The sequence below is a fragment of the Tenrec ecaudatus genome, chromosome 11 (genome assembly GCF_050624435.1).
Source record: "Tenrec ecaudatus isolate mTenEca1 chromosome 11, mTenEca1.hap1, whole genome shotgun sequence".
Classification (NCBI taxonomy): Eukaryota; Metazoa; Chordata; class Mammalia; order Afrosoricida; family Tenrecidae; genus Tenrec; species Tenrec ecaudatus.
The window spans coordinates 33,041,805-33,055,342 of NC_134540.1; the positions used below are offsets into that span (position 1 = coordinate 33,041,805).

General features: G+C 34.4%; 1 pseudogene; it reads right to left on the reverse strand.

Moving 5' to 3' along the window:
* Positions 1-3,063: 3,063 nt before the first annotated feature.
* Positions 3,064-4,057, reverse strand: LOC142461677 (sperm-associated antigen 7 pseudogene; annotated as a pseudogene).
* Positions 4,058-13,538: the final 9,481 nt, after the last annotated feature.

Here is a 13,538-nt window from a genome sequence, read left to right on the forward strand (position 1 = left end):
TTTCACAATTTTGACAAGTCATTTTTGAGTTTCACTAGATTAAACATTTACTATGGTTACTATATTATAACAGACAACTATGTTATAGAACATCATTTATTTTAAAACTTACAAAGAAGCAAATGTTTCTTTGATTGAGTGAAATATTTAACTATTCCATACATTGATATGTAAAATCTTCCTAATTATTTTTTAAACATTGAAATTCATTTAAATCCATGCTCATAAATTTAATTGATATTTTCCTTCATTTAATTCCATTACCTCATCAAGGATAAAGTCTTACTTTATATACCTTTACTGAACAGAATTTATATAATTTCTTGTAGTCCAACATTAGAATTTTTATTATGTTCATTACTAAAATATAAGTATACAAGATGTGTTTTCAATATGTAGAAGAAAAACCAAAGTCAATTTTTCTTTACTGATACTATATTTGGAATAAAAATCGGAATAAAAATTAAACATTTTTACAGGAAAATGGTTACTTCAACTTAATAGCATCAAACACCTAAGTATAGGTGAACAGGCAATTTATTCTCTTGTTATTGAATACAAACATTTATGGAAAGATCATTAAACTGTATGGCAAATTCTTAATTATTCAATGGAGTGATATTAGGACTAAATAGTCTCCTGAAAAAGCTACCATTTTTTCTCAATTCAAGAAAACAGTTCAAATTTGAAGCATCCAAACTGCAATTTTCCTACAGTAAATATTGTGAAAGTGTTCTGTAAAAAGGGACTGTTTCATGTTGCTAAAGTATTTTGGTGTGAAATACTATGTTAGAATATAATTTCATGGTGTTATAGTCACAGATTTATTTTCCCCACCAATAGTGAACTAATCTCTTGGGGGAAGATATTTTTAGCACCAGAAGTCCCACTTCTCAGAGTCTTTCCACATAATGATCTCAAGTTTTCAGATGCAAATGTAGGATCATGAATATCATTTTGTGACTTCTAAATGAAGGAATTTTTTTTCTCTCCTTAGATGAGAAAACTTCAAAAGTTAATGAAAAAAAAAGGTAATAAAACTATCCATGAAATTTTCTACAAATTTGGAAGACAGTCTGGAAGCTAGCTAACTATACTTCTTCCCTCTCCAAAGAAAAAGTGCCTGAAGAGAATGTACAGATTATTTTATGACAGCACTAGTATCACACACAAATAAAATTGTGTTGAAAATATTCCAGCAGTTATTACTACAGAACCTGACAGGGACAAGTGAGAAGTTAGATGCAGCTTCCGAAGGGGGTTTGCAGAATGAGGGATATCACGAAGGACGTCAGAGAGATCTTGGATGAATACAGAGAATGGCAAAACGATAGTTATATTTTATTTACATGAAGTCATTTGGATCAAGCAAAAAGAAAAAAGGAAGGCCGTCCATAAGATGGACTAGAATGGCTTCACACATAGCAGTTATGAAAATGTGGTGAGATAGTATTTAGTGCTCTTGTGTAGAGGATCACTCTTCATCACAAATGAAGTTGCTAATAGTTTGCATTAGACTGTGAAAGGAAAAGATGCGCGACCTGTTTCTGCTACAATTGCACCCAAGAAAATCCTATGAAGGAAGCTCAACGATACACGAGATAACCAGGAGTCAGAAATGATGGATAGCACATGACACCGGCAGTAGGATCGATGAATCAACATCCGGGTATATTCTGTCGAGAATACAGTATGCAGTGGTGTCTGTTGTTCTTGGTGTTAATATGGAGTCCGTCTGCAACCAATGGCAACCCCAATGCGGAACAAAATAAAATTCTGCCTGTTTTTGTGCCATTTCCATTATCCATACTGGATCAGAATTCTGTGACCCATAGGGTATTTTTTTTAAGGGATTCACAGGTGATTGAAATGTGAAAGTTGGAAACAAAGAGTAAAGAACAGGAGTTAGAAAATATGAGCCTGGTGATAGAAATGAAGCCAGCAATTAATTGACAGAATTTTGGAAAACCACTATTTTGTTCATAGTAAATACTTTTTTTCAACAACACCAAAGGTGACTATACTTATGGGCTTCCCCAGATGGAATACACAGAATCCAAATGGACTACACCTGTGGGATGACACAATGGAGAAACTTGGTATCAGCAGTAGGATTCAACTGTGGAAGAGACCTTTAATTGTCCAAATACAAATTCAACATAAAGCAGAAGAAAATTAAAACAGGGGCCCAAATATGTCCTCGAGAATGCGGACCTGCACTTGGAGACTATCTCAAGAACAACTTTGATGCATTGAGCACACATGACAGAAGGTCGGATGAGCTGTGGGAGAACATCAAGGTCATCATTCATAAGGAAAGAAAAGACCAATAAAAAGACAGGAAAGAAAGAACATATCCAAATGGGTGTCAGACGTGATTCTGACACTTGATGTCGACCCTAGAGTAGCTCAAGCAAATGGGAGAAAGGATGGAGTTAAAAAAAAGTGAATAGAAAATTTCAAAGGACAGCTTGAGAAGACCAAGCCAAATATTATAATGGAATGGTCAAGGACCTAGAATTGTAAAACCAAAAGGGAAGAACACATTCAGAATATTGAAACTGAAAAAACTCACGAAATTTTACATGCCGAGAACTGCAATTTTTAAAATTCTATAGGCAAAGTATTAAATGATTCAGGAAGCATCAAGAGAATATGTAAAGAATACGTAGAGTCATTGAACCAAAACGATCTGGTGAACATTCCACCGTTCCAGGAGGTAGCATTGAAGCAAAAGCCAACGATGCGGAAGGAAGAAGTTCAAAAGGCACTGGCTGCGTCAGCCAGTAACGCTCCGTGAATTCATGGACTGCCATTGGTAGGTCTCAGCAAGCTGACTAAGCACTGGAACCACTCTATCTAGAACATGAGATTTGAAAGATGGCGATATATATATTTTTAAATTTTAATAATATATTTTATTTGATGTAATAATCCAAAATAGTATCATTTCAACATCTTTTCTTTTTTTTCAAATTGTATCTTTAAATTTTTCTGTGTATTTTACACTTACAGCACATAATCAATTTTTAAAAATCATTTTATTGGGGGCTCATACAACTCTTTTTTTTTTCCGGGCCAAACAGTGTTTATTGAATGTTACTTAACCCCTGGGGGAAGAGGAATCTAAGAATGGGGGATAATACAGATTAAATAGCCACCTGTGCATTCACACTCTTGCACACACGTACACGCACAGACACAGACCACACACATGTCCAGACTCCAGCAGTGACACAAACACCTGTCCTCCTCAGCCCAAGGGAGAGGAGGGGGGTGGTTCAGAGGTGGGGGCTCTGGGATGGGTTCTCATAGCAGCAGCCTTGTCTCTCCCTGCCCTGACCCGCCATGGGGGGAGCTAGGGTGCCTAGGAGGTAGGTGGCACCTCTTCCCCGCTCTGCCGCAGACGCTTCTTGGCTCGGATCTCATTCATGGCCTCTTCGATGGAGCGTGTATCCCTCTTGTTGGCCACCGGCACACAGCCGTAGGTCTTGTTGGCCTGTAGCATGTGGGCTGCATCCTTGGCTGCCCCCTTGCCGATAAGGTGGCTATATTTGTCCTTGTAGTCACTGGCAGGGTTCACCACCATGGGTCCCTTCTGGGCTGCCTCCTCCTCCTGCCGCTGGGCCAGCTCCTTCAGCCTCCGTTTCTCCTCTGCCTTCTGGGGGTCCCACTCCTCTCCACGCCGGTAGCACTCTAGCTCTTCGTCTGAGGGTGCAAACTCCTTTTTAAAGACCATGACATAGCGACAGTCATCGTCATCCCCGAAGGAGAAGGATGTCAAGCCGGCCACTTCGACCACATCGTGTAGGATGCTCCTATCTTGTTCATCGGCTGAAACTTTTTCTTGTTCTGCCCACTGTCTTGGATGAAATCAGATACCTCTTTATCCATCCTTTTACGAAACTCCACTTTCAGCTGTTTCTCTTGCTCCTGAAGTTTTTTCAGGCGGGCAGCCTGCTCTTGGGCCTTGCGCCGAGTCTCCTGGTCACCAAGGCTGGGAGGCTTCTCCATGGAGCTCAGGATGGAGCCCAGTAGGTACGCCATCTTGGGAGAGACTGAGAGGAGGCGGTGCTCATACAACTCTTATAATCCATACATACATCAATTGTGTCAAGCACATTTGTACATTCATTGCCCTCATCATTCTCAAAATATTTGCTCTCTTAAGCCCTTGGTACCAGTTCCTCATTTTCCCCTCCCTCCCTCCCCCCTCCCTCATGAACCCTTGATAATTTATAAATTATTATTATTTTGTCATGTCTTACACTATCTGATGTCCCCCTTTACCCACTTTTCCATTGTCTGTACCTCAGAGAGGAGGTTATATATAGATCCCTATAATCGGTTCCCCCTTTCTACCCCACCTTCCCTATTTTCTTAATCTATACTCATTCTAGATCTGAAGTTCCTTCTCATACATATTTGAGCAGCGCTAGCTTTGTTTATCTAGACAACCCAGCCTCATATAGTAGCTTCAGAACATGTCACCTAGGGGACAAGGAGGAGGGTCAACTACTCAACTCAGAAGAAATCAAATGAGAAGACAGGATGAGAAGTTGTGAAAAAGAGGACATGATCCTGTAGGTGAACTGGAGTGAGTAATCAATTAAGGGAAAAAGAGAGGACAGATAAGAATTTCACATATAAAAATTTGTCGTGACCCTTGACAATGGCCCTTTCAATTGGGCTGTATGGGCAGAGATGTACCTTAGTTTGGGTTAAAAAGAAATAAGAGATAATGAAGAAACAGTAGCAATTTTTATTTCTTTTTTAATAACACACACACACACACAACCAGACTGGGGATGAGTAGAGGCTGGAACATATTCCCTGAACTTATAAATATCATAAACAGCGAAAATAAGTTATTATTTAACTTATTGAATTATTGGATGTTATGTTATAGGGAAAAGACTACAGATTCAAATCTATTTTATAGAGACCCATATATTAAATGTTAAGCAGTACAAAGTAACACAAAGGTAAATTTTTCAGAGAAGGGAGACCATCAGCATGATTCCATAACGGTGTCCAAAAGATTCACAAGCATGTGGCTACGTTGCAGTGTATGGAAAACAATGGAGACTCATCTAATACCATAATTGGCTGCTGATCAATTCATCACATTGCAGGCAGAACTATAGAAGCAAGAAAGCGCTAAAGCACTTGCAGGTTAGAAAAAATAGTTACCATTTTGATGTAGGGCCCTTTAACTTGCTTGGTTGGACTCTAAGTCATGACCATGAGAATGCTGTACCACAACTTCCATCAAAGTCAAACCCTGGGCAGTTTCTAAGAGTGAAAGCGTCCTTCTCTGGCCTAACCAGGGAAGTTGCAGCAATCGCACTGCTTTAGGGGAAAACTTGACAATTCTGGTCAATGATCACAAGGAACAAAATTGAGGCTGAATCTGTAGGAAGACTGAAAATGTATTTACAGTGTTCACTGTAAATTGTAGCCTTTCATAAATCCAGTGCTCAGAATTTAAGACCTAATACAATATTTTTAAAATTGGAAACACGTTTTAAAAATTTTAAAACAATTATTATAAAAGAGTGAGAAAATGGTTTACCCCTTTTCCTTCAATCTTCCCAGTTACACAAACATTTGTTTAGTTACTAGAACATGTAGCTTATATTAATAAGAATAAAGTCTTAGCTTAGGTTTCAATGAAGAAAACTGTAAAAGATAGGTTTAACATTAGCTATAACAATTTATTGAATACATAAATGTGAAAGATGCAAAATGAAAACATAGACATAAGTATAAAGAAAAACATTTGGGTGAGGGCATTTAATAACTTACTTTATTAAATTATCTGAGGCTAAACTATGAAAATCACAATAACTTGTATTTTACTGTTAATGTTCTTTTTGGTAATCACAAATTTGTTTCCTATCACATAAGTAGCACACTCATGAAATAAACTTTTGTACCACTTGCTAAATTAGAATTTACTTCTAATTAATTTCTGTAATTTGTGCATAAACAAAGTGATAGCAATTGTTGATCATATGTTATACTGTATTTCTTAATTTAATTTGGAAATATATATATATATATATATATAAATATTTATTCTGTAATACATCCATGAATCTTGGAAGCAAAATATAATAATAATAATCTACCCAATCCATAATCCATTACTTTCAAATTTCCTGTGATATGTTTGTTCTAAAATAAAATGCACATACACATATTTTAAATGGAACTTAAATGATTATGTGATGATTAAACTTTCCTGGTAAAATTTCATGTTAAGGTTTTAATCTAATGAATTTATTTGTTCTGTGTTTAATAATTATGCTCAATAATTATTTAGGTAAGGCATCATTTCTACTAAAATACCTGTGAGATATACACTTCAGACTATCTTAAAAATATTTTTGCTAATTTTCTCAACAATGCTCTCTGTCGTCATGCAAAATCCATTGAATTATGCGGTCTTGTGCCTCAATTTTTAAATTTGTTTTACCTTAAAATGCTGAATACAAATATTTACTGGATGCCTAACACTAATTCCTATGAGTAAGAGAAATAGTTTTCTTCCACATGTCCTTGCTGTAGTGAATCACCGTATTATTTAATAAAAAGTTATTGTGTCGCTAGAATAAGAAGGCGTGGTTGAGAAGTTAAGACTTTCTCTTCTAGTTTATCTATGAAAAACCAAACCAAAAAAAACACGTATAATACCAGCTATTTGAATTGTTGAACGGAACAGGTCACAAAGAACAGCTTCCTCCATTGATGTCGGGGGAGCGAGGCAAATACTGCAGCTTAGCCAAAAGGTTGGGAACCAAGTAAGTAAATATTTACTGATATTTCTTTATCCAAACCACTGTAACCAAGTAACACATTACCATGCTAATTATAATTCTGACATGTATTTTGAAGATCTGGAAAAAAGGATATTTGTAATAAACCCCTAGTACATTTCTGGACCCTTAATAATTTCTCGGTGAGGATTTGTTCCATCATTGTTAATTTTAATCTATTTCAAACATTTGAATTCTGTTGATTCTATTAAATCTAAGGTCAGAACATGTCACTACTCTGCTGAAAATTCTCCTGTAATTTCTTTTTCACATAAGTAAAAAATGTCACATGCCCTAAATATCCCTTCTTGGCCTAGCATTAAATTGTCATGCCTTCATACTCTGTTCCAGCCACACGATCTTTTCATGTGCCTCCAGGGAGATAATTAGCTTTATGCTTACATATTTATTGCTTACACATATTCAAATCACTCATTCATTAAGTTTAATAATTTATTTTTAAATGTTACATTTTGGTTTTGCTTTTCAGATCATTGTTAAAAGAAGCCCAGTCCTTTCCCCTCCCAGTTTTTTTTCTCTTTTCAAAATAATTTTCTTGGGGCTTTTACAACTCTTATCACCATCCAGACATACATCCACCGTGTCAAGCACATTTGTACATTTGTTGCCATCATCATTCTGAAAACATTTGCTTTCTACTTGAGCACATAGCACCAACTCCTCATTTTTCCTCTCCCCCCGTAACCCCTCTCCCTCATGAGCCCTTGATAATTTATAAATTATTATTTTGTAAGGATGCACTCATCTGTATATATGTGTGTATACATACATTCACAGATATATACATTCAAACCCGTGCATATTTATGTGTGCTTGTGTGCGCGTGTTTCCCTGAAATAGACTCCATTAAGCTCACAGTGATCCTATCTACATTTTCTGAGGCTGTAGATCTTTACAGACGCAAATAGCCTCCTCTTCTCCTTGAGAGTGACTGGCACGTTTCACCCTCCACCGTCTGAAGTTGTCCAGCTCTGATCTGATATGCCACCTACATCTGTGCGCACACACCCACATTTCTGTATATCTATTTATATTTTTCTACCTGCTTATTTTCTCTCTCAAAATAAGATAAGCTCAAGGAAAGCAGGGTTGTTACTAGTTTTATGCATTGCTATAGCAAGATATTCTAATTTCATCCAAATATTGAAACATACAAATACATATAAACAAGTAGGACCAAAGGCTATATGCTTTCTGAGTTAATTTCTAAGTGTTTGGTTGAAGCCTAAACCATCAAATGATCAAGAAATAAAAGAAGCCTACTGCAGACCCCAAGGTCAGGAGATTCAAAAGAGAATAGGACTTTGAAAGGCCAGACAATTGGGGTTATCATTTGCTTTGATGCCTGAAAGACCAGCTGGCCCATGATCTTGCTGGTGCCATACTCCTCCTCATTAATATTTTACCCTCTGATAGTCCAGCCAAATGACTCAAACCTCAAAAAATGTGCTGCTAGATATGGGCAGGTTTTTCTACTTGTGGAACAGTTATTATTCTTGGAGAATTAGTATTGTAGCATAAAGCACTGACATAAAGATATAATAAGGGGATACTTAGCATTACTATTTCATAGTAAAAATGTTTCTAACTACTAAATAAGATGGAGGAAGAATTAATGAATTGAGTGATGAATATGTAATTAATGAATACATAATTATCTCATAAACATGAATATTCTTTCTCCCATTTATTTAGATAATTTAGAACTCATTAGATTTTTTTCTCCCATTTAAAAAATACTCTTTCATTATGCATCTCGTATGACATTTTACTTAAAATATTTCTGAAAGAAATGTAAATGAAAAATGGGACTCTATCACAGAAATATGTGACTATATTAGCTGAGCAGGTTCATCTTCATTTTGAGGGGTTTTGTTTTTGTTATTGTTTCAGTTGTGACCTTCATGCCACGCCACTTACCTTGTATTTAAATTGGATTTCAATGTTAGTTTTGTGATCTGAATTTGTCTGATTCGGTTTGTGCTTATTGATTCACCATTAGCCCTTGAGAAGCTTTGAGATCCAAAACAATCCAGTTCCATGACCTGAATATTATGCAGCAATACAATTCTCCACAACCATATAGAGGAACAAATTAGTCTGTTCTAGGTAAGCTTAGCTAGTTTTAATTTGTATACTATTTGACATTTGAATACCAGTGTTTATAATCATCCTTTGTTCTATCTCAAACATAAATGGAAGGTAATTATAATGAAAGACTTACAAAAATTACATTAATTGTATTTTAAATACAGGTAGATAACTGAGTAAATTATTACGTACCTATCTGAGACAAAGCATTGAATTAAACTGTCACATTATTTTTTCTCTTTGTGGCTGACAATGACATTATGTAATTATGAATTACAGTTACCTCCCATATATTATTCTGACACTAACTCTTAGAATTCTAGAATCAGCAAGCCATCAAGCTTATCATATATCTTACTAATTATTAATTATGTATCTTTTCACTTTGAGATTTGGAAACTGTGTAGGCAACTTGATATCATTTTTGTGATCAGCAAAAACAAGACTTTGAAGCATTCTTTTAGTATTTTAACATTGGATTTTGACTATTTATAAACATACAACAAAAATACCAATTACTAAAGATCCCCTTCTCTTAGCCATAAAGAATATAAAAATGAAAAATGATGATTCCTTTCAAATCACTCTGAAATAGTATGAGTTTAGTATTGAAGCATCAGTTATTCTTTTAATTACTTACATTAACATATCACTTCAAAGTCATTTTTTTATTTTCTCTGAATACAACTAAATTAACTACTAAAGTAACAAATATACAAATTGAGTTAAAAATTATGAATATGTAGGTTTCACTTCTGTTAATTTAATGAACTATTTTATTTCTAAATGTTACACTGTTAATAATATGAAATTTGTGAAAATTCAATAAAGTCTTATAAATTTGTTTTTTTGGATAATAATTTTTCTGTCAATAGCTAGTCATTTATTTAAAAATCTATTGATATAAAATAGAAGATAAGTTACAGTATTTTAGATAATACATATATTATTTTTTTAATTATTGGATGTATTTTCTTTTTTTTTTCATCAAGTGCTTGTGATGTGAATAAGGGGGCATTTTCGCTGTGACTTCATAAGGCTTCTTGCTTTTGTATTGTTTTGCCCAATTTCAGCTGTTTCAACAAAGGCAGAATAAATTGAAATAATGGATTTTTAGGTTGAAGAAGTTTTAAATTATTTTAATCTTTTACAGAGGTTAAGAAATTGAGACCCAGGGTTATAAAATAATGGAAAGTTGGTGTTTCGATATGAAAACTTAATTTAATTAGAATATTCAGGAATTTGAATAATATGTATTTTGACAAATTTATTTTATCTTTGGAATCCATCTTCTGAATCCCAACCCATTGTATGTGCTTTTTATATACTCAATTAATTATAATACCACCCTTAAGGAAAGGTCAATAATTTATGAACTACAGAAATGAGGTGCAGAGAGATCTAAGTACATGTTCATGTTTCCATACAGACTCAGGCTTTAAAATCAGTTTTAGTTAAGTTCCCAACCTAAAAACTCTAACATATAGAGTCTGTGTAATTTTTCATTGTCATATATAGCAATGGCCTAAAGCTTTACTTTCTTTCTATAATCACTACAACTTAACTACATATTTAGTGTCTTCATTGGCAATCTCTATTCATTTCTTTCCAGATCTCTTCAGCACCCGACCCTTACCTTATTTTGACTCTACTTAGGTCATTAGATCTTGACACAAGGTGGGAACTTGGGGTCTGGACTCATTTCTTCGTGTTGCATGTGAAGAAATTGAAAACCAGATATTTACATTTTCTTGACTCAGGCCGCACAATTAGCGGATGGTAGAACTACAAATGAAAGCATGCCTTCTAACAGTTCTGTTTCCTGACAATTAATTATTTCTTCTTAAACAATGATGATCCTACATCAGGGAAAGCCTGCCCCTCTGACTGTCGAGGAAAGTTAGCTCAGAACTTCAAGGCCTCTTTCTTTTTTCCTGCCTTATTATTTTCCAGGAAGAGAGTCACTAACGACCTTAACATTACAGGCAATAATATTAAGCAGTTTTTTTAATATGGAAAACTCAACATGTGGCTGCTTGCTATTAGTATACACAAGAAAAACAATAACACTGTCATTTCAGTCAGAGCTCTGAGTGTTAACTGGTAAATAAAGTACATAAAATCTTAGAAACTTGATGCAATAAATTTTTGTTTCATTCATTCCAAAATATGGATGATTTAGGGATAAAATATATTTCCATTAATTAACTCCACCCTCACCTCAGGGATTCTAATAGTCTTCTTCATCTTCTGCATTCATGTAGTCAGTATGTAAGATCATACTGCTACTTCTAGATGTCAAAATGTGTTTATTGTCGTGGTTTAGATTACGGTACATCATCTTCAATCACATTATAGTTGGCCAGAATTCAGCGACTTGACTGAAACATAACTAAAAGATAGACAGAGATATACTATTTTTGTTGTTGCTTTTGGCATTGCAAAACGAAAATTGCTAAACATCTTGCCAACATCTACTCCAAATTACATTCTACTGTTGTATAGTGATGCGCTGCATTATGATGTAATGCTCCAGTAACTAAGGTCTAAGTATTTTATGTGTCAAAAGGAGCCAAGAAAAGTGGATGAAATCATAGCTGTAAGAACATAAGAAATTTGAAAGCATGTACAATACATTATGCATGATCAACTTGGACATATATAACCACGTGATTCTACCCAGGCAGGTAAGAAACATTACTCTCACAATGTGAGTTCTGAATATGACATCTGAGTTGCATCATGGTAAACATCTGGTATATGAAATAGATGATCATAACATCAAAACAAAGCACATTGCTATGCAGTCAATTTTCAATTCATAGGTATCCTGTAGGATAGAGTAGAACAGCCTACAGGATTTACACAATTATAAATTTTTACAAAAGCAGACTGTCAACTCTTTCTGCAGTGAGCTGGACCATTGGTGTTTTTTTTCTTTAGAGGTTCGAGCCTTAAATTCACTGCATTCCTGGGGATGCTTTTAATGAAATACAGGAATGATGATTATCTGAGATGAGAACAAAAATTTTCCCAATTATAGATTCCAACATTTGTAAAAAGAAATGTAGCTGAGCAATAGGTGCACCTCTGGAAGACTTCATCAAAAGAAAATAACAATTACTTCATATCACTAAAAAGTGTTCTAACAAAAATAAACTCATCAAATAAGAGATTTCTGCCAACATGAATAATTAAATATATTTAGAATAATTAAATATATTTTTGATTTATTTATATACCTTTTGATAATTTGATATAACAGATCAACTAGTTTACAGTTATAAATTTAAAAACTAGAGAAAAACAGAGTATTACAAACCAATTGGAATACCTACAAAGTTTACAATGTACTTACTTCCCTAGAAAATGGCTTATACTCAGAATATTGAAGCTCAATGCCCATATTTCATTCTGTAAACATGTTTTTCAACTACATTTAAATTCAGAGCTAACATAAATGGATTCTATCAGAATTTGTCTCCTGGAAATGGAAACATTAAACGAACTTACATTTTGTTTTATTTGTTGTGTTTCTTGTTGTTAATATCAGGGCAAAATCAGAACTTCAAGGCTTTAACATATATGAACTCTGATATACTGAGTTAGATATACTCAATCTTGTTGGTCAGTACACTCTAAAAAAAGGAATTTTAAAAATGACAAAAGATGAAGCCTGTATCCAGAGAGAGGCAGAGATTACATAAAGATTCCCCACTACTCAGTACAATGATCCTTAATCTACTTTCTGTCTAATACTGGTGCCTATAATATTCTCCAGTGGAATAATTACTTTATCTTTATTATTTAAAGATGACCAAGTAGATTTTATTTACTTGCAATAAAAAAGAGATGCAAGTATAATGAATTCTATTTCAAAATACTTATCAGATACAGGCCAATTGAGTACATGAATAATAAACCTATTTCAAGGGAACATATATATCTGTTTGAACAAATATAAAGAAATATAGAGACATTAGCTAGCATATCCTTTCATTTTCTATGTTGATGTTAAAGTAAACTCTAAGAAATGGAGTAGTAAAATGTATTTTCTAAGAAATGGTAGACCAAACATGACCAATTGAAGTGATTTGTTTTTTTTTTAAAAGGCATAATCTATTTTCTGGATGATTTTTCACATATTTGCTGACCTAGGTTCCTACTGAGAATTGAGTCTATAGCTAAGAAGAAATGTAATGCCAACGAAGCTTTAAACACACATAGAATTGCCCTGTGGAATTCATTAGAGGAAAGCCTATTTTAATTGATTCAGAAAGCACTATAGCACAAGTAAAGAAGCTTTCATCTCAAGGTTCTGGAATGTAATTTTCGGTGGGTAGTGTATTAATATCTGTGACCCTCAAGGAAAGATGCATTCACCTGTTATCAGAAATATATGTAACAGTGATACATTCTTCATACATTGGCAGCTAATGACATTTGTGTGCCAATGTCTCTGGAATATTGTTATTAGTTAATAATACCAATGGACCCTTGACTAATAGGAGTATAGACAGGAATATTTCCCAAGGATAAAATTACAAATGCTCCTTCATTTAACAGGGAGACAATTGTCTGTAAAGTGGACGTCTATGCTATGGG